This window comes from Moschus berezovskii, chromosome 4 (genome assembly GCF_049115385.1).
Source record: "Moschus berezovskii isolate FMDL1 chromosome 4, NW_MosBer_1.0, whole genome shotgun sequence".
NCBI classification, from domain to species: Eukaryota; Metazoa; Chordata; class Mammalia; order Artiodactyla; family Moschidae; genus Moschus; species Moschus berezovskii.
The window spans coordinates 11721992-11748201 of NC_142463.1; the positions used below are offsets into that span (position 1 = coordinate 11721992).

The 26210-nt window shown below is 43.2% G+C and overlaps 1 protein-coding gene across 1 annotated transcript in view; it reads right to left on the reverse strand.

Annotated features, from left to right (window-relative positions):
* Positions 1–26210, reverse strand: part of GRIK3 (glutamate ionotropic receptor kainate type subunit 3) — a 191339-nt gene that overhangs the window by 101518 nt on the left and 63611 nt on the right. The window lies entirely within an intron of this gene.

A 26210-nucleotide genomic window follows, 5' to 3' on the forward strand; every position in this document is an offset into this window, starting at 1 on the left:
AAGATTAAATAGCAAGGAAGTAAGGGAAGGAAGGGGAAAAAACAGTATAAAAGAACCAAAAAGACAATAAATATAGGTGAATATTATATAATATTGAAGTGGAGGAGGCCTTCCAATAAAGTCCGAAATCATAGGAGAATGACTGATAACTTCATAGAGAACAATATAAAATGTGTAGATTTCAAAACCCCCATAAACAAAATTAAATGGTAAAAAAACTTGTAAATAATATCAGTAACATGTAAAGGTTGATGCTCTAATTTTACAAAAACCACTTAAATTCTTTAAAAAGACAAATACTCAAATGAAATGAAAATACTCAAATGAAAAATATGCAAAGAGCAAGCATTGGCTTTTCACAAAAGGAAAGAACAATACAAAGGAACTGTTAATACATGATGAAATGTACATCCCCACTAATAATCAAATAAACTCAGTTTGATCCAAAGTGAAATACCGTTTTCTGACTGTCTCACTGACAAACAAAATAAATGATAGCACTCAGATTTGCCCAGGGTGTTCGGAAACAGACATTTGCTTAACTGTTGGTAGAAGTAGGAACCAGTACATCCTCCTTCCTTGATGGCTATTAGAAATATATAAAAAGCCTTAAAAACTCACAGATCTTTGACTCAACACCTCAGTTTCTAGTAATTGAATTCAACAGTGGGTACACAGATCATGTGAAAGGAGGTGGATCTAAAGACACTCAACACCAAAGAAATAGTAAAGGAATGGCAATTTTTTTGAATGCCAAAAAAATTGCCATTCACTTACTATTACATGGAAATAGCTATATATTTCCATATAATAGCTAACATTTAATGATTGGGAAATATCCATAATATAGCTTTAAGTGAAAAACAAAGTTATAAAGCAGAAATGCAGTGTGACCCCATGTTAGAGAAGGAAGAATAAAAAGGAAGATGAGGAGGGATTTATGTCAGTGACAAAAGAAGAGACGACATTTCAAAGCAACACCAGTAAGCAGTCCTAGGTAATAGATTTCTTAATTTGTTCTTTCTGCTAATTTTCCCCATATAAACCTCTATTTGTAAAAAAACATTAATTTCATTGAGGTATTATTTACATGAAGAAATTCCACAAAATTCACCATTTCAGGTGTACAATGATTTTTAGTAAATTTAGTAAATTGCATGACCATCACCACAATCTGGTTTTAGAACATTTCTAGCAACTGTATAAGATCCCTGGTGCCCACTTACAGTCAATCATTGTTTTCAGTCCCCTCCATGCTCCAGCCTCAGGCAACCATTAATTTTCTTTCTGTTTCTAGAGATTTGTCTTTTCTGGACACTTCGTTTAAATGGAATCATATTATGGGTGGTCTTCCGCATCTGGCTTCTCTCACTGAGCACAATGTGTCTGAGGCTCACCTATGTTGTAGCACGTATCAGTGCTTCATTTCCCTTTATTGTTAAATAGTATTACTTTCTATGGCTGTACCATATTATTTACCCATTCACCACCAGTTGATGGGTATCCAGGTTGTTTCATTGTTTTAAAAAATGATTTTTTGAATATTTAAAAAAGTGAACAGATAAATCGGTTGTTCTCCCCACCCCCCATGCTGGTATTCCAGCAGGGTCTCAGTTCGTAACACATAGTATGCATGCATGTGAGTCTGTGTGGGGGTGCAGCACATCCATAAAACAAGACAAGAAGAATACCTCCTCAAATGTTAAGAGTAGGTCTGTCTGAGTGGAACGATTATGGATGACTTTAATTTCCTTCTTTGTGCTTTTCTGTATTTTCAAAAAGTTCTGCAGTGAACATGTGTTATATTTCTAATCAGAAAAGCCATCATTTGATGGTGTGTATGTGTTTAAAGGAAAATAAGTGATCAAAATACCATATGATCCAGTAATTCCATTTTCTACAGATACAAATTTAGAAAAAGTTAGAGAGTTAGAGACACATAAACATTTATGTATAGGATATTTTTGACATATTACTGAAAAAATAGAAACAACTCGATGTTCAAAAGCAGAAGACTGCTCAATGTATTAAAATCCACCCATATGGCAGAACAACTTGCAGGCATTAACAGTCAGGGTATAGGATGACAGGATGTGGTGTCCAGGATTTGCTTCAAAATAATATGGGTGGAGTAGAAGTGAAGGGAATGCAGATAGGATAGGAAAAGTCCTGGGTTGTTGGTCCAGGTGGTAAGTACACAGGGATTCACTATCCCACTCTCCCTAAGCACAAGCTTATATAAGCATATCTTCCATGATAAAATTGCCTTCAAAATCATGGTATATAAGGTAAAAATAACAAATCACGGTCATGCAATCAGAGAAGAGACACAGTATTATTTGAAGATGCTTATTACCATTTTCTTAAAAACTCAAGAGAATCATATTAAAACCTAGTAGAAAGTAAACAGAAAGCTCATCAAGGGGCCAGCACATAAAAACGTATATAGAAAAATGCATAGCCTTCTTATAAATCAGCAATAAACAGTGAGGAATTACAAGGGAAAAAAGAGACCCTATTCACAAAAGCAACCGCAAAAAAATAAAATACTTTCCAATAAATGCGCAATTCCTATATCAAGAAAACTACAAAACTTTACTGGGGGACATAAAAGAAGACTTGAATAAATGGAGAGACATAACTTTCTCCTGGAAGGGAAGGCTCAATATTGTAAAGATGTCAGTTCTCCTCAAATTAATTTATAAATTTAATGCAATTCCAATTAAAATCAAAAAGGACATACCAGAAGGGCATACACCAAAATGTTAACAGAGGTTCTTTGTAGAAAGTGAAAAGATAATGGATTCCTTCTGCTTAGTGCTTTTCTCCCCCAAGTGTTCTGCAATGAAGAAGAGCTTTGGTAATAAGGAAAAAAGCTTTTAAAAAATGCTCTTAAAAAATACTTAATGATACCGGAAATGCTCATTCTGCTTCCCCCGAAAGGCAACAAAGTAATATTACAGTATGAAACCTATTTATCAAATAAAAAGCACGTAACTACATTTATAGAAAAAAGACTGGAAGGATTTGTACCATGGTACCAGTGAGCTTCTCTGGGAAGAAGAGATTTATAGATACTTTTAATCTTGCTGTTTGTAGTTTCTTGATTTTTCCAAATTACTTTCAGTGAATAAGTCTTATTTTTAATATTTTAAAATATAAACATTTAAAAAATCTTTCCCCAAGAAAGTCTAGGGAGAAAACTAGCCATTATGGAGTCCTATCTCAAATGAAAGTCAAAAGTCACGGGAGAAAAGTCCATTTCCTAGGGCTTCACATGTCCTTGCCTGCCTCTCAGACCTTGGCAGGTTGGGGGGGAAAGGAGAGCGGGGGTCTCAAGTCACTGAGACCCAAGCCCAGAGGCTACACCATTTGGTTCCATGAACACCCATTGGTCTCTGCCATGTGCCCACCTGTCAATGGGTGCTGGAATGAGAGAAGTCAGTCCTGGGCCCTATTCTCAAGAAGGACTCAGCTGACAATAAACAGATGACCATAACCAGCACATACATGTGGTAGTCAGCTGTTAGAACCAATAGTGGAGTGAGTGGTTCTCAACTTAGTCTCCAGAGACAGCCAGACCTCAGTGCAAACCCCAGCTCTAGTCACAGGAGGAAGTTACACTCTTCAAGACTCAGTTTTTCCATCTGCAAAATGGGGTACCTACTTCCAAGGTTGATTGCTGCGAGGAAGAAAGAAAACAATGTAGCTAAATGCATGGCATATGGCCAGGACTTAGTAGTTATTAAGGGAGGAGTGAAACAATGCTATTTAGAAAAAGCAAAACAAATTCTGAGCTTCTACATTCTAGGTCAAGGGTTGACAAACATTTTCTGAAAAGAAGCAGCAGTAAATATTTTTGGCTTTGTGGGCCAGAAGGTCTACTGGACTCTTCCATTGCAGCATGAGAGAGGTAGCCAATATGTAAATAATGGTGCACTGTGTTTCAATAAAACTTTATTTACAAAAACAGGCGGTAGGCTGGATTTGGCCAGTGGGGGCTGCAATTTGTCCCCTCTTTCAAGTGAAGGGCAGCCTTTATCTTAGAGGTAAAAGCACCTTAAGACCTGGATAGAAAAGAAAAGACATTTACAGTACTGAATTGCTGTGCAAAAGAAACAAAGGTAGGCTGTTGATTGTTTGTGTGGGGAGGATGGGTGAGAAGGGCCCAAGAGAAAGAGGATAGATAGGAAGTGTGCCCAAAAAGGGAGAAAGGAGAGGACAGTGTATCCAGGACCAAAGGCAAGTGACCTCACGGCAGAAGTTCAGTTCAGTCCAGTCCAGTCACTCACGGCAGGAAAGGCCATGCTAACACTTTCTTCCACCCCATGGAAGAAAGTCTGCTCTGAGTCTTGGCTTCTGGAGAGAGCACCCCGGCCCGCTCAGAGGCAGCTCCTCCATCCAACTGGCTCCTCTCCATTCTCTTCCTCCCCATACGTTCGTTCCTCACGATCGTTATTTAAAGAGGCTAATAAGTAGGTTGGCACCGTTGATTAATGCATAATCTTAATCACGATTGCATAGTGTAATTGGCATTAATTTGAAGAGCCAGTTCATTATGAAAATAATTGTCACTGCTTTCTGCTTTAATAAAATGGAGCAGAGACAGCAGGGCTGCTGAGGAAACTGGGTGGGGTGTGTGTATATGTGCGTGCGTGCGTGGGTCCCCGAAGATGTTAGCAGGGGGAGCATGGGTGCAGCTGGATCATTTTCTTCCAACAAAACCTTGAGTGGAAGCCCAGTGGGTAAAACAGATAGCACCAACTATAATAATAACAACGACACAACTGATCATGTGCCAGGCATGATGCTGAGTGCGTTCCACCCGCTTCATTTAACACTCACAAGAACCTCTACAACCCCATTACATAGACACTATTATCATCCCATTTCACACAAGAGAAAACAGAGGCCCAGGGAGGTTAAAGATGTTGTGACGATTACTATGTGGTAAATTCTCTTCTGCGACCAAAGCCCGCTTGTTAGGGGCAATTGTTAACTTTTCAGGAGTTTTGAAAGCAGGTCGCTAAAGCGTTGGCAGCTTGAAATCAGGCTCGGGGAGCGCGTTTACACCATAGGAACAAGAACATGCTACGAAGGAGGGCTTCGTTTTCCTGCAGAGCTTGATTACCAGCCCACGCTGCCCGAACCCACTTCGGTCCTCTGGCTCTTAAAGACGAGGCCACAGATACCGAGAAGCCTCCATAGCCCTTCCCAGGGCTCCACCAGGGACGTCATGAAAACCACCACTCCAAACTAACCTCACAGGCAGACGGCGAAACACAGAGCCGGGTGGGAGCAGAGGACTCGAACTAGCTAGGCCAGCTCAACCAACACTTCACCTTCTATATCATGACATGTTGTCAGACGTTTCGAGAAACATTCTGACTGCCCGGAGCATAAAGGCCCTTATTGTTGAGATGGCTTTTTCTGTCCCTGGAAATGTGCCCAAATGGTAGCATCGTCCGCCTCTTGGATGAGCTATGGGGCCTGTGTTAAGCTGAGTGTGGCCTCCACCACCCGGTGCTGTCCTGCCACGTCCCATCGTGAAGGGCCAGGAGACACCCCACACCTCCTTCTGTCCCAACACACACTCCGTCTGGGCAGGTGGTCTTGGAGAGTCTCCAACACACAGGTCCCAGGGCAGATGTAGGCAGAAGACTGAGTCCCTGACTTACACTCACAGCCTCATGACTGTCTCGGGTCGGTCTGGAATCTTGAGATTTTCCTTTCTCTTGAACAACTTTGTGCTTTTGAATTTGGCCCTTGCCAAAGCAAAGGCTGGCCCAGCCAGCCCAGCCCCTGGTGCAGTGAGACTCAGGCACTGTCTGCAACGTGCTGCCACTGTCTCTCTGGCAGCCGAGTCCCAGGAGACACTCACATTCCCGGCACTGGGCCCAGGCACCATCTGTCCTCCAGGGCCTGAGTCTGTTCTTATTTTTTTTTTTTTCTAATCTGCTTTGTTCTCTTTCTGAAGTTTCCAAGGTGTCGTAGAGATTAATTGAGACACTGATCAGCAAGGTGGTTGCTAACAGCCTCTTCCCGGGGCCGCCTCCCTGTCTGTTCTGATCAGGGTTCTCTCTTCTCCCTGCCAGGGCCCCTGCAGCTCTGTGCAGCCTGTGGGTTGGAAGAACAAGGCTCTGCTCTCTGCTGCACCGTAGCCAGTTCCTGGGGCCCCAGCATTGCCTGGGGACTTGATTCTGGGGCTCTCTGTTTCCTGCTCTCAGCGGAAGGAGCTTGGGGAACACATTGGCTGGCTTTCCCTGCTGGGCATAGTAGGTGGTTTCTAGAAAGTAAGCAGTGCCCAGTGGAAACGGGCCAGGGATGGGCTTTCTGAGGTCTTGGGCAAGGGAAGGGAGACAAAGAGTGTGAATGTCTCCCCTCCTGTGGGTTTGTTGACTCGTTCATTCATTCCCCAAGCAGTTTACAGGCTACAACCGGTCACAAGGAACTCCACTGGGCACCAGATGAGTCAGAGAGAGATTAAGCAGTCCTCCCAGGTCTTCAGGAAGCTCGGAAGAAGAAACAAGAGGGGCACAAATCAAAGCGATTTGTGGAGTAAAAGGGTAAAAACTGTCCATGTGAACAGAAAGCTGGGGAAGCTCAGAGAAGAGGGAGCCATGGATGGCTCCATGTAAGAGGCAGCATCCTCTCCACTCAGAGCTGAGCTGTGGAAGGAATGTGGCACCAGCGAGGGGGAGAATGGCTTTGGGTGGGTTCCTGGGGATGAGGACTTGGGCTTGGGCAGGCCGGGAGGAGGGAATGAAGCAGGGGGCCAGACAGGAGGGGAGCTGCTGGGTTTGCTTCTCTATCACCAGGACTGGTCAGGGATTAGGTAAAGGAGGGAGGTGAGGGCCTGGCAGAGGGAGTGTCAGAGAAGACCCCGGATCCTGAACCAGGGTGGGAGTGCAGTCAAGTCTGTGGACTTCGCAGACAGGCTGCCTGGATTGGAACTGATCCCATCACTTCCCAGCTGTGTGACCTTGGTCAAGTCCCTTCCTTGCCCTGTGCCTCTGTCTGATCAACTGAACCCAGGGATATTAATAGCACTTACAATATAGCTCTACTTTAAGGCTTAAATTGCATAAATCATCTTAGCCATATTGCAAGCCCTCATAAGGGCAAGAAATTATTATTATGTAGTGACAAGGAAGCTGGGGAGGCCTTTAAAACTGAGGCGGAGGTATCCAGAAAAACAGTGGATCAGAGGAGAGGATTGCAATCCTGGTGGGGGGCCCAGGGGAGGGCTCCTGACGGAGTCCTGGGGCGCGGTGGCAGTTGTTTTAATTGATCTGGCAATATGCAGAGCTTTGTCTGTACAACCCGGGGATGCACAAGTCAAATACTGCAGGATCGACCGTGTTGAGAGGATGGCCGGAGGCTCCCGTGCTGCCCAGAGACCCTGATGACCAATGGGCTGTCATCAGGCGGAGGAGCTGGAGCGGGGTTGCTGGGAACGGGGCTGCGGCGGAGGGGCCCAAGGAGCCGTAAGCGCCCTTGCTGGAGGGGCCGAAGGAACGATGATCCTGAATTCCGAGTCCCTGGTGGGGCTCTCTCTCTTCCTGGACAGGCGGAGCCATCACACGGCCTGCCCCTTGCACGCCTGCCCACAGCAGAAAGGCCCGCCGTCAGCCTGGCGTTCGAGGCCCCTCCTGGTCCAGCCTCAGCTCCTCCACCAGGGCACCTCTGTCCACCACCCTTGTCACCCTCCTCTTCATGCCACTCTGCCTTCCAGTGTGTTCCTTCTCTGCCTGGCTTGCCTTTCCTTCTACTTCCTCCTTCTAAACCTGGCTTCCGTATCTCTCTCCCGAGCCTTGTGTCACAGGCACTGTCCTTTACGTCCTCCTTCCACCCCCAGGGGCTGCCTGCAGACATTTCCTCTGCCCCCTCCCAGGGCTTTCTGTATCCTGGACATTCTCTGGTGATGGCACAGGTGTGACCAGCAAGGACAGGACACAAAAGCCAGGGAGCTGAGCTCAGCAGAGCCTCAGCTGAGGATGCACAGAGCGGGTGAATGGACCCTGGCATCCTCACCCCTCAGAGTGCAATTCCGGGGCAAGACCCACACAGTTTTTCAAAGGTCCACAGCTGGGCTGAGCCCCAGTCACCCACAGCACAAGCCCCCTGCTGACACTCCTTCACCGGATTTTCTCCTTCCCCGTCTCGCTTCCCTGCTCCATCACCATGCTTCCCGGAATCATCTCCCAGATAAACTACTCGCATCCTAACCCTTGTTGCCAGCCTGCTCTCAGGGGTTCCCAACTAAGATGCCTTCCCTGAGGTTCAAATGCATCCTCTCTACCTTCACGCGTGCTGGGTATCCTGTGCCCTGCTCCCTCCCCATCAGTTTGTGGTCACCTATGGTGGGGAGGGGGCACAGCTTAGTTGGCCAGGCATCTCTTTCCTGCCCCCAGTGTTGAACGCTATCTAGCAGAGAGAGGATGTTGAGATACATTTGTTAAATAAATAGGTATATAAGTACATGAGTGTGTGCCTGTATACACACACACACACACACATACACACACACTGTGCTGTGTTTAGTCGCTCCGTCAAGTCTGACTCTTTGCTATACCATGGACTGTAGCCTGCCAGGCTTCTCTGTCCATGGGGATTCTCCAGGCAAGAATACTGGAGTGGGTTGCTTCTGGGTTGCCATGCCCTCCTCCAGGGAATCTTCCCAACCCAGGGATCAAACCCAGGTCTCCCGTATTGCAGGCAGATTCTTAACTGTCTGAGCCACCAGGGAAGCCCAAGATGAGTAACTGCTGAGTGTGTATCCCAAATGTTGTATGGGATGCACTGAAAGTCAATCAGTCGTGTCTGACTCTTTGCGACCCCATGGACTATATAGTCCACGGCATTCTCCAGTCCAGAATACTGGAGTAGGTAGCTGTTCCCTTCTCCAGGGGATCTCCCCAACCCAGGGATTGAACCCAGGTCTCGTACACTGCAGGCAGATTCTTTACCAGCTGAGCCACAAGGGAAGCCCACTACTTGCTTTTAAAAGCTAATTCCTATTCAGGACTTTGATACTTAAGTGACAAAGCAAAAAACACACAAACATCTTCCAGACCACCTGCCATGGAGATGCCCAGCAGGGCAGACACCCAGGTCCTGCAGTTTTCAAGCTCCTCCCTCTCCCCAGCTCTGGCCATGATTGGCTCTTACTAGAGGTGCAAGCAGAGGCTGAGGTGTCCTCAGTAGGCACCCTTCCAGGTTCCTGCCCCTTGCAGGGGTAGATAGGGTGCCATGTGCCCAGTGACATGGCTGGATGGCTGTAGAGAAAGGACCTGATTCTCCCTGGCTGGGCGTGGACTCTGCAAGTAGCTCTAACCCAAGCTCCTCTCCAGACCCTGGACCCTGCTCCACAGTGGTGTCAGCGTTTGATAGATCGCCCTGCCTCCAGCAGCCCCCCAGTGCCAGCCTGCCCACCCACAGCCCGGCCCTGAGAATGCCAGCAGGGCAATCTAAGGCCACTGGGATGCAGCGTGGGCAGGAGCAAGGGGCAGGGGGAGCAGAACCTGGGAAATTAGTGGAGGAGGAAGGAGCCAGCCCGTTATGCGTTATTACTCCCATCCTCATCTGTTTTAAATATCAATTGCTATGCAGGTTAAATACTTATTCAGATGCCTTTTAGCTTAAAAGCAAGCTAATTGATCTCTGGAGATCCTGAATGAACAGTGAAGAAACTGCACTAATTATAGAATCAACCTCCATTTCTCTATTTTGTTTTGTTTCTTCTCTGACAACGCTGCTGGAGTGACAGAAAGGGGTCTGGTGGAGCAAAAACACGTGTTGTTTTGATTCGGAAGCAGCACAAACATTGCCCCACAGGCCCTGCCCACCCCCCTTCAATCCCCCACCAGGCCCCTGACTGGGATGAGCTCTCCCAGGTGGGCCTCCTGGGCACACCTTTCCCAGGTGGAAGCTCTTAAAAGCAGGACTTCAAGATGCTGAAAATATTAGTACAATTGTCTGCTCTCACCCTACCCACACTGCAGGCCCTCCCTGCTTAAAAAAATCAAAAACCAAAAATGCAGCCCAAGTTGCTCCAAGTCCACTTTCTGCTCACATATTTTGACCTCTGGGGTCTCAGCTCGTGATTTTGGACTGGCCTCCTGGATTTAGGCAGTACATTTCAGGTCTCCTTGGCACTTTTCTGGACCCTCCCATAGCTCCCTATTCATCAGGGAGGCTCAGGATGCAGCACCGTGGTGCCTGGACCACAGTTGAGGGAGCCAGGATTCCTCAGCCAAGGAACAGTGGCTTCCTCTCTCCCGCTCAGGAGACATGCCCTGTTGCTTTCTCTTCTCTCCCTGTCCAGGTTCTGACTCCCTCTACCAGGCTGCCTTGGGTAGAACAGACCATGGGCACCCCTACCTTGGCTGGAGGGGAAAGTGTATCATTGTTGTTTTAGGGAAACTGCAGTCAGTGTGCAGGGAGGCTACCATCCTCCTGATGTTTGGGAAACTACAAGTTAAACAAGATTGAGCAGTTTCTTTCCCGCAGAACTTCTCTGGGCTTGTACCGTGCTCGCGCGCTGCCTCTGAGAGGTGGGGAGCGTAAGTGACATTTCCCAAACTTACTTGACAACCGTGGAAACCTTTCTTGGCAGAGCATCTCACTGAAAACATGCTTTGGGAATCGCTGCGTTACAGTGATTTGGGCAAAAGTTTTTTTCGGTTTTTTTTTTTTTAGCCCTTCCGAGGAGTGAGCTATTTGATGTTCGGGACTAAAGCCTTCATAGGTCAGTCTGCCCCACAGAAGCTGGTCCCCAGCACTGAGAACCAGAGACACACCAGAAAGAATGAAGACTGTATGACAAAGTATGATGGTGAAAGTAGTCAATCTATTTAGCACCAGGGGCCCGGTGTGATGGGTTTGGTTTTTCACTGGATTGATTCCGGGACATCAGGGACAGGTTGTTTTAACACAGCTTCGAGGTGTGATTACCCTGCCAGGCTCTCATTAGCAAGTGTCTATGTGTGTTTGTGTGTGCCTGGGCAGGGCAGGTGTGGGCACACAATTGGGGGGAGCACAGCAGGAAGGGAAGCGTGGGGAGCCATTTCATCAGCCCAGTGCTTTGTGCCTCCCTCCCCAAGGCACTGGGCTGAACTAAGAGATTCTGACTTAATTATGATCATTAGGAAATGAGACTGCTTGCATCTTCATAAGCTATCAGATCCTACAAAGGAATTCCAAGCGACCTTACCTCCCACAGACACCACTGATGGAGAGGGTCACCTGCTCAGCCCTTCTTTCCTTCTCCAAATACTCAGAGAGCACCTCCCATGTGTCACACACCAGGCACACAGCAGATAAACAATAGGGGAGACCTCTACCCCTGAAACACCCCGTTTATTTCCCAAAGCTCTTAATGCAGGTTGAAATGATCTCAAATATGTTATCTAGCTTAGAGTCTGCCTGTGTCCCCCACCCCTACCACTATAATATAAGCTCTTTGAGCACGAAGAGCTTGTTCATTATTTTTCTAGTGCCTGGCACCTAGCAAGCACTTAGTATTTTTAAACTGTAAAGGAAGATGTATGGAACAGACAAGTATAAGCAAGCATGAAATGGCTAAACAACAAAACTCCAAGGAGGTGACACATGGATGGTGTCTTTTATGACTTGACAAGATAGAAGGCAAGCGTGGATCATAAAAAAATGGAAAATTCTGAAAGAGATGGAAATGCCAGACCACCTTACCTGCACCTGAGAAAAATGGATGCAGGTCAAGAAGCAATAGTTAGAACTGGACATGGAATGAGGGACTGATTCCAAATTGGGAAGGGAGTATGTCAAGGCTGTATATCGTCAATACTGTATGTTGTCAAGTATGTCAAGGCTGCTTATATAATTTTTATGCAGAGTACATCATGCAAAATGCCAGGCAGGATGAAGCATAAGCTAGAATCAAGAGTGCCAGGAGAAATATCAATAACATCAGATATGCAGATGACACCACCCTTATGGCAGAAAGTGAAGAGGAACTAAAGAGCCTCTTGATGAAAGTGATAGAGGAGAGTGAAAAAGTTGGCTTAAAACTCAACATTCAAAAAGCAAAGATCATGGCATCCAGTCTCATTACTTCATGGCAAATAGATGGGGAAATAATGGAAATAGTGAGAGACTTTACTTCCGGGCTCCAAAATCACTGCAGATGGTGAGTACAGCCATGAAATTAAAAGATGCTTGCTCCTTGGAAGAAAAGGTATTACAAACCTAGACAGCATATTAAAAAGCAGAAATATTACTTTGCAGACAAAGGTCTGTATAGCCAAAGCTATGGTTTTTCTAGTAGTCATGTATGGATGTGAGAATTGGACCATAAAGAAGGCTGAGCTTTCTTTATGCACCAAAGAATTGATGCTTTTGAACTGTGATGTTGGAGAAGACTCTTGGGAGTCCCTTGGACTGCAAAGAGATCAAACAAGTCAATCCTAAAAGAAATCAGTCCTGAATATTCATTGGAAGGACTGATGCTGAAGCTGAAACTCCGATACTTTGGCCACCTGATGGGAAGAACTGACCCACTGGAAAAGACCCTGATGCTGGGAAAAATTGACGGCAAGAGAAGAAGGGGATGACAGAGGACAAGATGGTTGGATGGCATCACCAACTCAATGGACATGAGTTTGAGCAAGTTCTGGGAGATGGTGAAGGACAGGGAAGCCTGGCGTGCTACAGTCCATGGGGTCGCAGAGTCGGACATGACTGAGCGACCCACCTATACGGAGGGTAGATTATAAGTTATATTTGGATTTTCAACTGTATCCCTAGTCTCCTCTTTGTTCAAGGGTCAATTACATATACCATAGCTTCTTTATCCATTCACCAGTTGAGGGCACTTAGGTTGTTTCCACATCTTGGCTATTGTAAAGAATGCTGTGGCAAATATAGAAGTACATATATCTCTCCATGGGCTTCTCAGGTGGTAAGTGGTAAAGAATCCACCTGCCAGTGCAGGAGATAAAAGAGTTGTGGGTTTGATCCCTAGGTTGGGAAGATCCTCTGGAGTAAGTAGGAAATGACAACCCACTCCAGTATTCTTGCCTGGAAAATTCCACGGACAGAGGAACCTGGTGGGTTACAGTTCATGGGGTCGCAAAGAGTCGGACACAGCTGAGCGACTGAACACTCATATCTTTCCAAATTAGTGGTTTTTTATTCTTCAGTTAAATACCCAGAAGTGGAAATAATGGACCATATGGTAGTTCTATTTTTTTAATTAAAAATCACTTTTGTGGACACAATGTGTGGCATGCAGGATCTTAGTTCCCCAACCAAGGGTCAAACCTTTATCTACTATAGTGGAAGCATGGAATCTTAACCACTGGACTTCTAAGGAAGCCCCAGTAATTCTATTCTTAATAATTTGAGGAATTTCCATACTGTTTTCCATAGTGGCTCCACCTACTTACATTCCTACTCCCTTTCTTCACATCCTCTCCAGTGCTTTTTTCTTGACTTTTTCATCCACAGCTATCCTAACAGGCATGTGGTGACGCCTAATTGTTTTGATTTGCATTTCCCTGATGATTAGTGATGCCAAACATCTTTTCATGTGAAAATCTGCCAATTTTTCAATCAGGGTTTTTTTTGTTTTCTTTTTTATCGAGTTCTTTATATATTTTGGATATTAATCTCTTATTGGATCTATGATTTGCAAATATCTTTTCCCATTTGGTAGACATCTTTTTGTTTTGTTGATTTCTTTTGCTGTGCAGAAATATTTAGTTTGATGTAGCTCCTTGTGTTTATTTTTGTTTGGTTTCCCTTGCATAAGGAAAGGAATCCAGAAAGATTGATAAGAGTGATATCAAAGGACAAACCACCAATTTTTTTTTTTTCTAGGAGTTTTATGGTTTCAGGTCTTACATTCAAGTCTTTGATCCATTTTGATTTACTAGCAGAAAGAGAAGTTAGGAAAACAATCCCATTTATAATTGCAACTGCAAAAACTAAAATATCTTGGAATAAATTTAACCAGGAAGGGAAGACCTGTACACTGAAAAATATAAGCCATTTTTGATTGAAAGTGAAGAAACACCAAGAAATGGAAAGATAGTTCATGCTCATGAGCTGAAAGAATTAACATTGGTAATTAAAATGCCCGTATTACCTAGAGCAAAACATAGTCTCAATGTAAACCCTATCAAAATCTCAGTGACATTTTTCACAAAAAATAGAAAAAAATTTCTAAAATTTATATGGAACTGCAAAAGGCCAATTACCTAGAGCAATTCTGAGAAAAAAACCAAAACTGAAGGTATCACATTCCCTAATTTCAAATTATATTACAAAGTTATAGTAATCAAAATAGCATAGTACTGACCAGAAAACAGACACATAGACCAATGAAACAGAAATGAAATCTCAGAAATAAACCCACACATATATGGACAATTAATTTATGACAAAGAAGCAAAGAACATACAATTGAGAAAAGATAGTCTCTTCATTGAATGGTCTTGGAAATACTAGACAGCCAAGTGCAAAAGTATAAAGCTAGGCCTCTATTTCACATCATACACAAACTTGAAATCCTAAGATTTGCATAGACTGTCAACAGCAATGGTGAAATACTTTAAAATTTATTTTAAAATACAGGTTTAATAAACAATTTAAGCTTACACCTAAAGGAAATATAAAAAGAACAAACAAACACCAAAGTTAATAAAATAAAAGAAATAATAATGATCATGTTGTTGTTGTTCAGTTGCTAAGTCGAGTCACATTCTTTGCAACCCCATGGACTGCCGCATGCCAGCCTCCCCGTCCTTCACTATCTCCTGGAGTTTGCTGAGATTCATGTCCATTGTATTGGTGAGGCTATCTATATTCCTAATGTTATTTTAGTCTCTGTCTTTAATCATGTTGTTGTTGTTGAAACAGAGACTAAAAAACAATAGAAAAGATCAATGAAAATAAGAGATGGTTCTTTGAAAGGATAAATACAATTGATAAACCTTTAGCCAAACTCATCAAGAAAAAAAGAGAGAATGCCCAAATAAATAAAACCAGAATGAAAGAGAAGTTAAAAGAGAAATATAATCATGTGAGATTACTACAAACAATTATATGCCAATAAAATAGATAACCTAGAAGAAATGAGTAAATTCCTGAAAATGTACAATCTCCCAAGACTGAATCAGGAAGAAATACAAAATAGAACTAGAGCAGATATCAGTAATGATACTGAATAAGTAATATTAAAACTCCCAACAAACAAAAGTCCAGGACCAGACCACTTCACAGGTTAATTCTATCAAACATTTAAAGAAGTGCTAACACCAACCCTTCTCAGTTCAGTTCAGTTCAGTTCAGTTGCTCAGTCATGTTTGACTCTTTGCGGCCCCATGAAACACAGCACGCCAGGCCTCTCTGTCCATCACCAACTCCTGGAGTTCACTCAAACCCTTCTCAAATGATTTCAAAAGACTGAAGAGGAAGGCATGCTCCTAAACTCACTCCACAGTACCAGCACCACCCGATACCAAAACCAGGAAATGGCACCACAAGAAAGGGGGAAATCACTGATAATCTCACTGATAAACACGGATGAGAACATCTGCTACAAAACACGAGCAAAGCAAATTCAACATACAGGATCAAATACCACAATCAAGTAGGATTCATTCCAGGAATGCAAGAAAGGTCCAATATCCACAAATCAGTCAAGGTGCTACACCACACTAACAAACTGAAGAATAAAATCATATGATCATCTCAATCAATGTGGAAAAAGCTTTTGACACAATTCAACATCCTCTTACAATAAACAAGAAAAAAAAAATCAACTCTCAACAAAGGGGGTATAGAGGGAACATACCTCAGCACAATAAAGGCCATATCTGACAAATGTACAGACAAAATACTCAAAGGTGAAAAGCTGAAAGCATTTCCTCTAAGATCAGGAAGAAGACAAGGCTGACCACCCTCACCACTTCCACTCAGCGCAGTATTGAAAGTCTTAGTCACAGCAATCGGACAAGAAAAAGGAAAAAAGGAATTCATATTAGAAAGGAAGAAGTGAAACTGTTGCTGTTTGCAGATGACATGATACTATATACAGAAAATCATAAATATGATACTAAAAAAGCTATTAGAACTAATAAATGAATTCAGTTAAGTTGCAGAATATAAAATTAATATACAGATATATATTGCATATCTAAACATTAACAACAAATTATCAAAAAGGGAAATTAAGAAAATAGTCTTACTTACAATTACATCAAAAAGAACAAAATACCTTGGGATAAATCTAACTAAGGAGGCAAAAGGCCTGTATTCAGAAAATTACAAGACGCTGATGAAAAAAATTGAAGATGGCACAAACAGATGGAAAGATACACCATTCTCATGGAATGGAAGAGTTAATATTATTAAAATAACCATCCTAACGAAAGCAAATGCAATTCCTATCAAAATACAAATGGTATTTTTTTCACAGAACTATAAAAAATAATTCAAAGATTTGTATGGAAAAACAGAAGACCAAATAGCCAAAACAACCTTGAGAAAGAAGAACAAAGTTTGAGGTATCACACGCCCTGGTTTCAAACTATACTACAAAGTTACAGTAATCAAAACAGTATGGCACTGACACAAAAGACACATAGCTCAATGGAGTAGAATAGAGAGCCCAGAAATAAGCCAACAATTATATGGTCAATTAACCTACAAAAAAGGAGGCAAGAATATGCAATGGAGGAAGAGACAGCCTCTTCAATAGTGGTGTTGGAAAAACTAGAGAGTCACTTGCAAAAAAATCAACTGGACTGCATTCTCAGACCATATACAAAAATAAACTCAAAATGGATTAAAGACTTGAATATAAGACCTGAAACCATAAAACTCTTAGAAGAAAACATAGGTAGTACATTCTTTAACATTGGTCTTAGGAACATTTTTCTGGATATATGTCCTCAGGCAAAGGAAACAAATGCAAAAGTAAACAAATAGGACTACACCAAACCAAAAAGATTCTGCACAGTGTAGGAAACAATCAACAAAATGAAAAGGTAGCCTATTGAACAGGAGAAGATATTCACAAGCTTAATATCCAAAATATACAAAGAACTCATACAACTCAACACCACAGAAACAAACAACTCAATTGAAAAATGGGCCAACAGATACATGAAAAGAAACTCAATATCGCTCATCATCAGGGAAATGCAAATCAGGACTTGAATGAGCTATCATTTCACACTTGTCAGAAAGGCTGTTATCAAAAAGACAACAAGTAAGTGTTATCAGGAATGTGAAGAAAAGGGAACACTTGTGCACTGATGGTGAGAATGTAAACTGGTGCAGCCACTGTGGAAAACAGTATGGACATTTCTCAGAAAATTAAAAATAGAACTACCATATTGTCCAGCAATTCCACTTCTGAGTATTTTTACAAAGAAAATAAAAACACCAATTCAAAAGCATATGTGCACCCCAATATTCAGTGCAGCATTATTCACAACAGCCAATATATGGAAGCAATCTAAGTGCCCACTGATAGCTGAGTGTGTAAAAATGTTGTGGTGTGTGTTTATAATAGAATATTACTCAGCCATAAAAAGAATGAAATCTTGCCCTCTGAGACAACGTGGATGGACCTAGAGGGTATTATACTAAGCAGAGTAAGTCAGACAGAGAAAAAGAAATGCCAGGTGATTTCACTTATATGTGGAATCTAAAAAAAAAATCACATATGATAATATACACACCAGTCCAAGTTTGATGCATGATACAAGATGCTCGGGGCTGGTGTACTTGGAAGAACCAGAGGGATGGGATGGGGAGGGAAGTGGGAGGGGGGTTCAAGATGGGGAACATATGTACACCCGGGGCAGATTCATGTGAATGTATGGCAAAACCAATACAATAATGTAAAGTAAAATAAATAAATAAATAAAATGAAAAAAACAAAAACAAATCAAATCAACAAACAGAACAAAACAGTCACAGAGAGCAAACAGGTGGTTGCCAGACAGAGGGGCTGAGGAGTGAGTGAGACAGGTGAAGGAAATTAAGAGGTACAAAACTCCAGCTACAAAACAAATGAGCCATGGGGCTGAAATGTACAGCATGGGAAATAAGTCAACAATTCTGTACTATCCCTATATGGTGATGGATGTTAACTAGACTTATCATGGTGACAATTTTGTAACATATAGAAATATTGAATCACTATTTTATGCATCAGGTACTAACACCGTCTTGTAGGTCAATTATATTTCAAAAATAAACTCAGAGAGAAAGAGATCAGTTGCAGATGACATTGACACTTTATGTAGAGAACCCTAAGGTGCCACATAAAAGCTATTAGAACTAATAAATGAATTCAGCAAGGTAGCAGGATACAAGATTAACATATTGAAATTTGTTGCATTTTTTACACTAATAATGAAATATCAGAAAGATAAAGATTAAAAAAAAGTCCCATTCAAAATCATGTCCAAAAAAGATACCTAGGGATAAATTTAACCAAAGAAGTTAAAGACCTATACACTGAAAACTATGAAACACTGGTAAAGGAAACTAAAGCTGATTCAAAGGAATGGAAAGATATTCCATGCTCTTGGATTAGAAAAATTAATACTGTTAAACTGGTCAAACTACTCAAAGTAATCTTTATATTTAATGTGATCCCTATCAAGATATTCTTGAAAATTTTCAAATAATACTAGAATTTATATAGAACCACAGAAGACCCAGAATTGCCAAAGCAATCCTGACTAAAAAGAACAAAGCTGGAGGGATAATCATCCCAGATCTTAGACAATACTACAAAGCTACAGTAATCAAAACAGCATGGTATTGGCTCAGAAATAAACATATGGGTCAACGGGACAGAATAAAGAGGCCATAAATAAACCCACACACCTATGGTTAATTAATCTACAACAAAAGAGGCAAGAATATTCGATGAAGAAAAGGCAATCTCTTCAACAAGTGGTGTTGGAAAAGCTGGACAGCTACTTGTAAACCAATGCAATTAGAACACCCCCTCACACCACATACAAAAATAAACTGAAAATGATTTGAAATATAAGACACAACACCATAAAAATCCTAAAAGAGAACACAGGAAAAAAATTCTCTGACATAAATCATAGCATTATATTTTTAGATCAGTTTCCCAAGGCAAAAAAAAAAAAAGCAAAAATAAACAAATTGGACCTAATCAAACTTAAAAAAGCTTTTGCAAAGCAAAGGAAATCATCAAAATGAAAAGACAACCTATGAAATGGGAGAAAATATTTGCAAATGATGCTACCAACAAGGAATTAATATCCAGAATATACTAGCAACCCATAAAACTCAATATTAAAAATACAAACAACTCAATCAAAAAACAGGAAAAAGACCTAAATAGACATTTCTCAAAAGCAGACATACAGATGATCAATGGACACATGAAAATATGCTCAACTCTGCTAATTATTAGAGAATTGCACATTAAAACCACAATGAAGTATTACCTCACATTAGTCAGAATGGCTACCATCAAAAAAAAAAAGTCTACAAATAATAAATGCTGGAAAAAAGGGAACCCTTCTACACTGTTGGTGGGAATGTAGATTGGTGGAGAAACTATGAAAAATAGTGTGCAGATTCTTTAAAAAACAAAAACTAGAGCCAAGATGTAATCCAGCAATCCCACCCCTGGGCATATACCCTGAAAAGATTAAAAACTCTATGTTCATAGCAGCACGATTAATAATAGCCAAGACATGAAAGCAACCCAAGTGTCCATCAACAGACAATTTAAGATAAGGGATATATACAAAATGGAAAATTACTCAGCCATAAAAAGAATAAAACATTGCCATTTGTAGCAACATGGATGGATTGCATAGAGAAAACATAGAGAAAATCATACTAAGTATTGTAAGTCAGACAGAGAAAGAGAAATATCTTATGATATCACTTTATGTGGAATCTAAAAAATAATACAAATGAATTGATATATAATACAAAACAGAAATAGACTCACAGACAGAAAACAAACTTATAGTTACTAAAGGGGAAAGGGAGGAGGGGAAGGGTAAATTAAGAGTGTAAGATTAACAGATGCAAACTACTATACATAAAATAGATAAGTAGCAAGGATTTCCCGTATAGCACAGGGTACAGTAGTCAGTATCTTGTAATAACCTATGATGGAAAATAATCTGAAAAAAAGAGCTGGGCCACTTTACTATACACCTGAAACTAATCCAGTATTGTAAACCAACAATATTTAATTTTTTTTTAAAAAAAGAAAGAAGAATAGATCAGATATGTGGTTACCTGAGCAAGGGGTTTGGGGAAGGCAGAATTGAATGGAGGTGGTAAAAAGGCACAAACTTTCAGTTATAATACTAGTGATGTAACATACAACATGACATATAGTTAACACTGCAGAATGTTTTATCTATGAAAGTTGCTAAGATAGTAAATTGTGAGTTCTCATCACAAGAAGAAAATACTTTTTCATTTCTTTTACATGTATATGAGATTATGGATGTTTGCTAAACTTATTGTGGTAATCAATTCTTGACATATGTACAAGAAGTCAAATCACTATGTTGTACACCTTAAAATTGTATACAAGTGTTGTATATCAATTATGTCTCAATAAAACTGGAAGAAAAAATGCAGACTTAAAGACATCCTCCTCTAAACCTTGCACTTTGAACAAACACAGACATTTCTGCGTCACCATCTGGTGTGAATTAGCAGGGGAACCAAAAGCAGTGCAGGGTCATAAAAACAGTAACAAGAAATCACTAATACCTACTGAGTCTATGTTCTAAGCTGCCTCCACTCATGAACTCATTTCATCCTCATAACAACTCAATGAGGGGATTCTACTATTCTCATTTTTTCAGAGGAGGAAATGGAGGCTCAGAGAAGTCAGTGATTTGCCCCAAACTGCACATTTCTGCAGATCCAGGAATCATGCTCTGCTCTGATTTTTCAAAGAATACATACTAAGATTGTAAGTAGCATACTGGTAATGAGCATTTAGCCCAGAACCAAGAAAGAATGTCCTTCCTAAGCCTCAACTGGGAAAGGATCTCACCTGGTAATTAATACCAGCATCCAGAGAGTCCTTAAGTCTGTAGGTTATTCACAAATTAGCACAGCTAGATTTATGGTGTGGGGTTCTCATTCTATGTCTGGGTTCAATCTTTTCCAGCTAATTCTTCCATTGCCTTAAAGGTTATAATTTAACAACAACAAAAATAAAAACATTCCAGTGTTTACAAGCAGAGGGAATTAGGCCATGAGAATAAGATAGATGAAAGCTTGTTTTCCACAGACACAGACCAAATCAATGCCCCCTTCTAGAATGGGCCCATTCATGCCTGAGTGGGCTGCTTGTCATCCTTGGCCAGCAGATGGTTCTTCTCCACCACTCCTACCTCCACATGACCTTTGAAGAGAGGTTGGCAGCCTCCATGCTGTGGGTAAGAAATGGACTTTTGTCTGGTTAAGGATTTCTGTCTTAAGATCTACCTTCAAGTTCTCAATGATATCTACAACCCGACATTTCCGAAATCAAGCATAGCATCTTCTCCCCAAAACTATGCTTTCTCTGGGCTTCCCATCTCAGGGAAGGGTACCAATGCCCTTCAGCGGTCAAGACTGGAAACCCTGGTGTCATTTTCACCACCCAGCCCCATCTCTTGCATCACCTTTTGTCCCCCAAATGACTCTGGGATCTGCCTTTGCTATCTTCCTCGTCACCCTCCAGCACATGCCCTGCACTGTGGCACCAGCTCCTTCATGCTCCCTCCACCCTCTTTTCCTAGTCTGCCCTCCACACATCGGCCCCAGGGACTCCCCAAGCACAAACTCAGCGATGCCAGTGCTCAGTTTCAGTCTCCCTGGCTTCCTCCCACCCAGAGGATCAGGGCCCAGTTTTCTCTCTGGTTGTCAACATCTTCATAAATCTGGCTCACATCGATCTTTCTGCCTTATCTTTGAGTCTCTCCATGTACATGTCTCCCCATCAGTTTCTCAACTACTCCATTAACTTCCACATTTTTATGTCTTTGCTCATGACATTATGTTCCTTATTAATGGTGACAAAGTATTTGATGCCTTCTCAGGCATTAGGTACTGTGCCAAATGCTTTATGAGCATCATCTTGTTTAATCTTTACAATATCCCTAAATATCAGATTCTAACTATATTATGAATGAGGAAACTGAGACTTAGATAGAGTAGTAACTTCTGCATTCACATCTGGATCCCAGGTGTGCCCAGGTATGTCCTGACTACAGCTCAATCTTTGGTTTGACATTTACCTGTCACTGTTTCCATGTTGGTCCCCCAACTAGACTGTAGGACCTGTAAGGAAGATATCATCCTGTGCCCAGTACAGTGCTGTGCCATGCTCAGGGACTCAGTTGTGTCGGATTATTTGCGACCCCATGGACTGCAGCCCACCAGGATCCTCTGTCCATGGTGATCCTCCAGCAAGAATACTGGAGTGGGTTGCCATGCCCTCCTCCAGGGGATCTTCCCAACCCAGAAATCGAACCCAGGTCCCCTGCATTGCAGGCAGATTCTTTACCATGTGAGCCATCAAGGAAGCCCAAGAATATTGGAGTGGGTGACCTATCCCTTCTCCAGGGGATCTTCCCAACCCAGGAATCTAACTGGGGTCTCCTATATTGCAGGCAGATTCTTTATCAGCTAAGCTACCAGGGAGCAGGTAGGAATACAACCCACATCAGTCCCTGTGTCTGAACTCTCAGAGCAGCCTTTTTCTAATTCATGCATTAATTCAACAAGTGTTTATTGAACATCTACTCTGTGTTAAAGGATTGTTTCTAGAGTTGGGGAGATAGTGTTGATTTAAGCAAACAATCTCCCTGCCTTTTAAGTGACAACCTTTTTGTTATAAAAGCTATGAGAAGAGTTAATAGATGATAACAGGTTAAAAGATGATAGCAAGTATCTCCAGAGAGCTGTTTTTTTTTTTGTTTTTTTTTTTTTTTTTAGTGATTTTCCCAAGGGAAGTTCAATGCAACAAACATTTATTGCTATCTTCTCAGTGCAGGGGGATAAAAAAATTGGTTAAGAGTAGTTGTCTCCTTGGGTTTCTCACAGATTGAAGGGGTAAAGAGTCAAAGAAATAGTTAACAATAAGGGTGATGGCTGTTCTGTTGTGATTAATATAAAGTGCTTTAGGGAATGAAAATGGCCAGGGGAAATCCTAGAAGGCTTCTTAGAGGATGTGATTTTTAAGCAAGGCCTCGAAGAGTGAGTAGAAGCTGATCAAGTAGCATAATAAAAGCGCCGAATGGGCAGAGGAACAGCAGGAGTGAAGCATGAAAGAGTCTGGAGATTGTAGCAAGCAGCAGGGACCAGGTGTGGTCATGGCCCCACCTGCCAGGCCATCTCCGCCCAGGTGTCAGTTTTCTCAGTCCCTGACTCAGAAAGACACGCTGCCTCTAGGAACTGCTGTTCCGTTCTCCAGCACTGCTCTGCCCCGCTCACAGCAGACCCCCTGTGACCGCATCTCCATTACATCTCCCAGCAGGCACTGGGGCTGCCAGTGAGGCCAGCGCGGGGGAGTGGAGAGTCTGGTGGGGAAGCACAGTGGGAGCGCCTCCCAGGCTGGCGAGTATCCTCATTTTCAGAAGAGAGGCACGTGATGCAGGGGAAAGGATGGAACACCCCTCCTAGCCGGACAGCCAGTTCAATTCAGGCTGTCAGCAGAAGGGTGCAGGCTGCAGTTGTGGAAACCTGCTTGGCTCCTAGTTCTTAGAAGCAAAGCCTATGTCCCCACCCCTACCTCCCCCACACTCAGCCCTACCCTGAACAGAGGACTAAGGACCACAGCTGAGCAGGGCTGGGAGGGAATTCAGGAGCCACGGTGTACTAGCCTCTGAAGGTTAGTCTGTACTGATTGTGTGTCCAGCTCTGAGAGCTCATCTTGTCCGGCCTGGCTTGCTTGCCTAACACCTCATTTCTCTAGAAGCACCAGAGCCCAGTGGTCTGGAACCAGACTGCTTTGGTACAGTTCACATCCAGGCTCAGCCACTGACTAGCCATTACTCATCCGCTCTGAATGTCAGTTTTCACACCTGTGAAATGGAAATTTCACCTCCCCAGTGCTGCTGAGTGGGTTAGAGCAAGTGATACACCTAAAGCTCTTGGCCCAGTGTTGGGCACATAGGGAATGTTCCTCTGATTCTCCTTCCTCGCTGCTCTCTGCCTGTAGCTTGGGATAAGGCTCTGATTCCTGAATCTATAATTCCAAGCCCACCTCTTACCCATGCCTGATCCCCAGAAGCCACTATCTGCTTTGGGGTAGATTTTTGGGCCCCAGCCCCTGGGTCTGTCTCTCTAGCACCTGCCCCTGCTCCCTGCATCAGGCAGGTCCTGGCCTCTCCCATCCACCTGAAGTTAGCAGGGTCAAGTCTTCCCCAGGTACCAGCTGTGTGCTCCTGCCCAGTTCTCCTCCGATGAGGCTGGGCCCAGGCTGGCTCCCAGGGTGTCCCTGCCCCTCTGAGAGGGAGCTACAGCTGCCCTAATGCCATTCCCCACACCCATGCCGAGGTTTTGCTCCAGCCCAGGCCCTCACTCTGCTTGCTGGGTAACGGTTGGGGGAGTGAGCTGATGGGCAAAAAAGAGACTCCATTTCTCTCTGGGACCAATTTGTGAGTTTTCGAGGCAGCTCTCCCTCTGTTTCTGCCTCTTCCCTGCCTGCCTGCTGCTCCCCCTCATTCCACTGGCTCTTAGGGCTCTGAAGGAGGCCAGAGAGGCGGGAATCACCCTCTACCGGCCAGTCAGGTGGGAAAGCAAGTGCCCATCCAGAGGGGGGGCTGGACAGTGAGGAGCAGCCCCCAGGGGCCTGGGAGGGCCAGAGAGAGGGTGAGGCCTGTAGGGAGACACCTATGCAGAACCGTCCTCTTTGGTGCCCTTTTCTCTTGAAGAGAGGTAGTGATGCCCAGTGGCTAGGACCACAGCCTGGGGTTCCAGGGGGCAGGATTTGAGGCCCAGTTCCACCCCTGCTAGCTGCTCACAGGGTGGTAGGGAGGTCAGCCAGCCCCAACTCCTCCGCCACCTACAGACTACATGAACTCAGATAAGCTTGTCAAGCTCTGGGTGTCTCAAAGTCCTTAACTATAGATTTGCAGAGCGATCTTGCTAGTATTTGAGTTTAGTCATACACTAAGTATTAGTAGGATTGTCTGTGTGACCTTATAACATTGCTTAACCTCTCTGAACAATATCTCGACTCACAGGGTATGGGAGGATTGAAAAGATGCTGCATGGATAGCCCTCAGCACAGAACTTGATAAACTGCAGTAAGTGTTGTTTCTATGACCATATTTCACTGATTCCAAATCACACTTTTTTTTTCTCCACATTTTAACGTCCCTGAAATGAAGATGAGTCTTGCAATAGATGATAAGAAAGCACCGTGTCGTAGCTTAATTGGTGGCATTTTTTCTTTCTTAGGGAAGTACATCAAATTACGCATCTTACCGTCAGTGGCGTTTCAGTATTTATGAAATCAAAACAGACCAAGGCAAGGAGAGTTCTCACCAAGGACCTGGCCCTGCTGTGTCCTGAGGGTATCCAACTGGTCTTGCTCCCCATCCCTGGCCCCCTCGGGAACAAGTTCTTCTGGCCACCTGGGGTCTAATGTCCCCTCCTAACCCACCTGCCTCTCCCTGTCACCTGTCTGCTCTTTCTTCCGGGAGTGAGGTCAATGTCCTTCAGGACATGGAAGCTCCTGAACAGAGAAGCATTCTGCTTTTATGTTGCTCGTGAGGGCCCCAGAGAGGTGAAGGTGGTTGAGAGCTGATGGCCAGGTAGTGAGTGTCCTCTGGGATCCTGAGCCACTAGGTGGGAGCACAGTGTCTTTGCCACCCTCCAGTGACCCCAGGACTGTGGGAAAACAGGACACAGACCTGAGCTGGCTGATGGTCAGGCCAAGAGGGTTGGGTTCTGAAGTGGGGTGGTGCACCCAGAGCTCTGGCTGCTTCCTGGTTTCTCTGGAAGGAAAGTGAAGCTGAAAAGCTCAGGAAAGACGAGATTTAAGGGAGGCCAGGTCACACTTTCTGTCCTATGGCTGGCACCCCCTGACCTCCTCAGCCAACACAGCACCCTCAAACCTCTGAAAGTGCTGCTGCAGCCTCAACTGCTTCGACTCCCTTCCTGGGATCCTTTACCAGCAGCTAAATGGTTAA